Raw genomic sequence first — 6,564 nt, 5'->3', positions numbered from 1 at the left:
GGGCGTGGGTGGCTCAGCTGTGGAGGGGGCGGAGTGTGGGAGTGGTTCGGGGAATGGTGAGTTGGAATTGGCCGGCAAGGGACTTAATTAGGCGCAGCTGGAACGGATCACTCACTCACGACTGTATTTAATCCCACAGTAGAGACGGAAGCGGGGAACGGACAGGACGGAAAGCTCCTGCGGCGTGTGCTCGGAGGCGAGGCAGGAGAGCACCCGGCCAGGCCCGTTAGGGTTTAAAACAATAAAGAAACATTGAAACCGTCATTCCACCGTGTGCTGGCGTCATTGTGCTCCCCAGACCCACCGGGTAGCAGAGAACCTGCTACAGTGTACTTTATACACTGGTAGTGGTCGGGGGAGAAGCCATTTTTTGTTCATATGGTTTTCTCATGTTTTCTGTTCGGGAGTAAGCTGCCAGTATTTTCTTTTGTTTCTTTTTGAATGAGGTAAGTTCGTATATTAATGAAGATTGATTTGTTTATTGTTTTGGCCCAGGCTCACCCTGATGTATATTGCTACCAACAACTGTGTCAATAAATAGATACTATGGACTGTATGGCAGCGCTGGTCATTATTGGGAGAGAGGGAGACCCATCGTTGTGCTGCGCTCAGGTTTCCCCTAGACCAGGCGTAACACCTGCTTTACGTGAATAATTATTATAAGAATGATTCCTTCAAGCCTTTTCTGAACCTCCACCACTAGTATGAATGAGGTTTAACAGGGTAACAGCATCTCGACACTACTGCTAGTGCTTCTGACAGAGAGCTGTCATCATATGGTCACAAGAGGTTGCTTGTCCTAAACCACTTGTCAGTGAGATGTAAGGACATGTAGGTTGTTATAGGCATTTCAACAAATTCTCCTATGTCACTGCTTCTTTCCATTCACATTGTGTGCATTCATTCCACCTCTAAGTATTGCCTTAAGGCAGCCAAATGGCAAAATACTTCCCGATAAATGCTTATTCTTCCATTTACTACTGTTTCTTTATACATTTACTGTTTCTTTATACCTTTCTGCTTGTGGATTCAACAAGCCAGATACATTATGTTGATTTGTGAGCTTTTGGGTTGTTACGTGTGTTTTAAATCTTTGGAACAGATGAGTTAAAGTAACCACGTACTGACTCCAGATCTGAGCTTAAAACACAGACATGACAGAGGTATTAATATTCTCATCTCACTTTTGAAGCTGAAAAGTATGTCCCTCTACTGTTTAAACAATTTATTTAAAGCTACATTAACTTCTATTTTTATTACGTTAACAAAAGACTATATGTGACGTGAAAGATGTTACATGTAGTGTCATGGTCTCGGGTTTTTGTTGCGCTTGTTTCTTGTTTGATTTTGAAAGTTACTCTCGCCATGTTTCATGTGTTGATTCGCACCCTGCCTTTGTCTTTTCCTCGCCTGTTTTCCATAACACCTGAGTTTCATCGTAGTGACCTGAGTTTTCCCTGAGTTTAGTATTCCTAGTTTCTTCCCTGCCACCAGACTTCTGGATTCCCCTGTGTTCCTGCCTGCTACCTACTAGTTGCTTGACTCTTATTAGCTGCCTGTGTGCCAGGCAGGTAACTAGCGAGCTAGACTAGCTAGTGAACAGTTGAGTATTTAGCAGCTAAAGAGACAGATTTGGTGCAGACCAAACCAAAGACAAAAGATAGACTATATGTCTCCACTGGTCAGAAACACAACTCCAAATGATTGCATATGCTGCTCTGTGTCTGCCGGATGGCTCTGTTAAAAATAACTTGCAAACATGTCAGCCATAACAGCTTGGAAGGTGATACTACGTCAGGACGCTGTGTCTGTCAGCTGTGTGGGTATGGAGCTAAATCCAGGTCAAAAGTTTCGTTCACTTTGGTCACCATGATGATGGATGGTGCAGATGCCTGGGCTCCTCTCTGCTAAACCCTCTACTTCTCCATTACATGATCAATTCTCACAGACCCTGTAAAGAAGCCAACCTTTTACATTGCAGTGGTACGATACATTTCTATGGAAACTGGTATCGGTATGGTCAGTGCATCAATCGGTTTTTGGCCACTAAAGGGCAGAAAAACTCCCACATATGGAGCTAAATCCAGGTCAAAAGTTTCGTTCACTTGAAGAAAAAAATGTGAACCTGAAAGTCCAAAAATACAGGAATGTATTCAAAATAAAAATAAGTGAATGAAAAGTTTTTTTGGGTTGAATATAATTTTGATTCAGTTCTGGAATTTTTTCGAATACATTTTTTTTTTTCAGTTTTCACGTTCATATATATTTTGATATTTGAGTTCTTATATTTTTCAGTTTCAGATTTTATATTTTCAGATTCAAATCATTTTTTTTTTGGGTTTCAAATCTTTTTTTCACGTTCAGGTTTTTTTTTTTCACGTTCAGGTTTTTTTTTTCAGTTCAGGTTTTTTTTTTCAGTTCAGACTTTTGACCCAGATCTGACGTGGGGGGCGTGGTATCAACTGAGAGGGGCGTGTCATCATGAGTGACAGCATAACAACGAGGGCTGAGGAGTTCCTCAACCACGTTGCCTTCAGGTAACGTGGGCACCGCGAGAATTATGATTCAACACTTTCTATTCATCATATTCACGTGATTGAAAGTTTAAAAAATTACGCTAGTGCCAAAATTCTGTTTAGCAAGCTGTTTTAGCCTCTACTTGGGACGAATCACAGTAAAAGAGCAATAAACTATGCCATATTGGGCCGTTCAACTACCACACTTAATATCTGACGTTTCGCACTTCCACACACCACTGTGAACGCAGCGTAGTATCCTTGTGATGGCGTCCGCTCCACCTGGACCGCCTGCTGGCGCCAGCGCGCAGGTAAGAAATCGAATTAATTTTTTTATAGATACTAGAAATTATCCTAAATATTATAATGATGATTGTAAGATAGCGTCATACATAAAGGGAGAAGATTTATTTGAGTGGGGATTTCGCCAAAGCTAGAAATGAAGCAACTAGCTGAATGCTGTTAGCTTGTGTTTGTGAATTGTTCCCTCCTTACACTGACCAGCTCAAGTCCTTCAATGTGTGTTGTCTTTCGTAACAGAATGTCGACTATAATTCGACAGTGGCTGCAGCTGCACAGAGCCTTATAAATGTGCTCGCACAGAACCTCTCTCAGGGACAGCAAGAGCAAGGAAGAACGCAGCAAGAGCCATCATCTTCTGTAGAACAGGACATGGCCAGGTTTTAGTTTTTATGGAATTTCATTTTTCATGTTAATTTAATGGTAGTTTGACAAGTTCATATGTATATTCATCATATTTTAATCAAATTTTTTTTTTTAATCATGTAGATCTTTCCCTGGGTTTTTCACAAGAAGAAGTAACCGTGGAAAGCGAATGATGCAGAGTCTAAAGACCTGTGGCACAGCATCCACAAAGACCTGGAGGCCTTTTAGTTTCTATGCATACCTGTTGAACATTAATGCAGAGACAACCCCAACCTCCTCTGAAGAGTTTGACCTTGCCCAGGCAGGACTTGGAAAAAGACATCTCAACATGTACAGGGATATGGGCCATGAAGAGGTATTTCATAAAGAAAACGTACTAGTTACAAATTGCACAATTGTTTATATTTGAAACATGCAACTTCATCCTCGTGTTTGGCTTTTCTTCAAGCATGTAGACATCACTTAGTCCCTATGTTATTGTTCTTTTAGTTCTTCAGACTACTACAAGATGAGTATCCTAAGATGCAGGGGCTGACAGGAGGATGGCTACTCTACAAGGCTGCAGGTAGAGAAAACTTGTTATATAAATTCCATTGTAAAACATTGCCATTCAAATAAGTAGCCCAAACAAACACAACTGATCTAAACAATGTTGCATTTACAGGTGGGCAGGGTAAAAGGAGACTGATAATGATTCCTCCTGATTCTCATGGCTACACTGGGACCCTAATTCGCAGTGTTACAGGGTCAGGGAGAAACGCCCTGTTTATTGTGCCTCTGCAACATGAGTTTGATGTAAATCCATTACCATGCCATTGAATTCAAAAGTATGCCAAAAGCACAATGCCAAACGTGCAAAGTGAGTTTCCCTTTGCAGATTTTGGCCCTCCATGTTCAAGAGTTAGTTTAGTTAATTTTAGTAATGTGTATTGATAATCTAAATCTGCAAAGTAACCAGTAACTAAAGCTCTCAATGAATGTTGTGGAGTAAAACGTACAAGATTTCCCTCTGAAATAGTTGAGTTGAAGTATAAAGTAGCATGGAATGCAAATACTGAAGTAAAGTACAAGTACTTTTAAATAGTACTTAAGTGAAGTTAGTAAATGAAATTAGTTACACTCCACAACTGCATAGACATTATACATACAAATGAGAATTGTTTTTCCTAAACCTCTAGTTCTTAATGAGAACTTTTACAAAGGCCAATCTATATCTCCATTCTATGTAAAAAGACTTAATGTTAACACAGAATGCCATTTATAACCATTGTGGTTGGCCGAAATAGTCGAATATCTCTAAACCTCAGGAAATCACACACATTTGATTACATTTGTTTTGGATCAGCTGTTCTTCTGTGACCGAGAGTACCTCTGTTTATTTCACTTCTTTAAATCTAAAGACCTGCATTGCAGTAAAAAAGGAAAACTACATTTTAAACTGTCGCATAACTTTATTTTTTTCTTCTCTTTGCTTCATAGCTGAAGATCATGAAGAGGACGAAGACGGCCCACGGTCCATCACACCTGCAAGGTTTCTGCAGTGGATCACGGGCCAAGGTCACATCCCACTTCTCCCATCCGAGAAGAAGGATTTTGCTGTGATGCTCAGATTTAACCACGACTGCAGTGCAGACTTTGGGCATCACAGCATCTGTTACCCTGTCGTCTCAGCATGTACAAAGACAATTGCACTACCCGTACGACATATGAGGTCATATGTCGAGTTCAAAAAGGTTATGATGGAGGCTTTTCATCTCGGGCAGGAATTTCACAATGTGTAGACAATTGTCTCTCTCTACCCTCCATTTTTTTTTGTTTGCCTCCGTTCATGTTTAGCAAAAACTGCTGTTTTAATACTCTCATGTTCTGAGAAAAGAAAAGTATTTAATTGTAATATTTAAAAATACTTGTTTTGAAAAATGAGTTCCGTACACACAAAAATTGTGTTGACTGTTTATAAAAGAGAACAAAATGTTAAGGTTTGGAATTAAAAAAAGATTTTATACGATTTATTCTTCTTTTTACATGTGGCTTCACTGTTGCCAGTCACAACAAATACAAATTTAAAACACATTCATTGTATACTTGTTGGTGTTAAAGGGGTAAAACCCTTGAAACACAACGTTTGCATTTATGATACATGAGTTAGTACACAGTTCAATACAGCTAAATAAATGTCTCGGCCGTAGGACTCAGATGGTCTAGCAACATCAATAGCGGCCCTAAGGCGTGCCATATCCTCCTCACATAGGGGACATGCAATGGGTGGAAGAATCACTCCAGAACTGGTCACATTTTGCTCACTGGCACTGTTGAAATCAAGATCTGCATCCTCGATTTCCTTCATCAAGAAAAAAAAAGCAGATTTCTTAATTAAACATTTGTCACATAGAAATCTGAGGACATAAAGTAAAACTATAAAGGTAAGCAGATTTTAAATAGATCAACATGTGAACATAACTGATACTATGCTGATGCAAGTATCAACATAGTATCATTTAATTAGTTTTAATGTGAACAAAGAGATACAAGCCCTGATCAGCATTTGAACACATTTTTGTTCTGTTATCTCTTTCATTAATTTGACGTTGGTGATTGAAAAAAACTTTGACACATCTGTTATTAAACAATATTCAATTTTCTTACCCCAAATTATAATTGGTAGTGTAATCTAAAGTAAACTAAATTCAGTTGTACCAAGATTTTTTTCATGGTATAAGTTTTGAGGGCTTCCTTTACAGTGTTGAAAAGCTGTTTTATGCACAATGCTTGTGTCTAAAATAAATTCAAGGAAATGGTGTGAGCTTTGCTATTCTATGAAGTAGAAACACTGGTCAAAACTATAAATGTATAATACTATGTTTGCTTAAAAATAACTTAGATTTGCTACCTCTGCCAGGTCTGGAGCATTAACAGGATTCTGGAGGAGTCCGATTGTCCACAGTTGTTGTGGGGACAGATTTTGCTCTGTCCTTAAAGGATGATTATCCCAACCCATCCTGAAGACATCAAGATCCCTCTGCAGACGTGGAAGAAATACATGCAAACAAACAGCATGCAAGTTATTACTTAAAACGTATGCAAAGTGAGCCAACTTGGAAGGCGTCTATCATAGCCTAAATTACGTATCAGAATACAACAACAAAGAGGACTGCAAAGGTTATGCTGTGTAAACTAAAGGTCCGTCCACACCAAGAACTATATAACTATAGAGATAACCACAGTGATAACGATGTGAGGATCCACACTGATGAACGACGAAGTTCTGTAAACAGTGACGCCAAGCAACATTTATAAGGCTCTGTGCAGCTGCAGCCACTGTCGAATTATAGTCGACATTCTGTTACGAAAGACAACACACATTGAAGGACTTGAGCTGGTC

General features: G+C 39.4%; 1 long non-coding RNA gene across 1 annotated transcript; it reads left to right on the top strand.

Annotated features, from left to right (window-relative positions):
* Window positions 1-3,353: 3,353 nt before the first annotated feature.
* Window positions 3,354-4,975, top strand: LOC306781973. The gene is made up of 3 exons (XR_013772247.1): window positions 3,354-3,537; window positions 3,672-3,747; window positions 4,662-4,975. It is a non-coding gene; the product is annotated as an uncharacterized lncRNA (long non-coding RNA).
* Window positions 4,976-6,564: the final 1,589 nt, after the last annotated feature.

This window comes from Melanostigma gelatinosum, assembly GCF_949748355.1.
Source record: "Melanostigma gelatinosum genome assembly, chromosome: 9".
NCBI classification, from domain to species: Eukaryota; Metazoa; Chordata; class Actinopteri; order Perciformes; family Zoarcidae; genus Melanostigma; species Melanostigma gelatinosum.
This window is presented reverse-complemented; position numbering and strand designations above follow the sequence as displayed.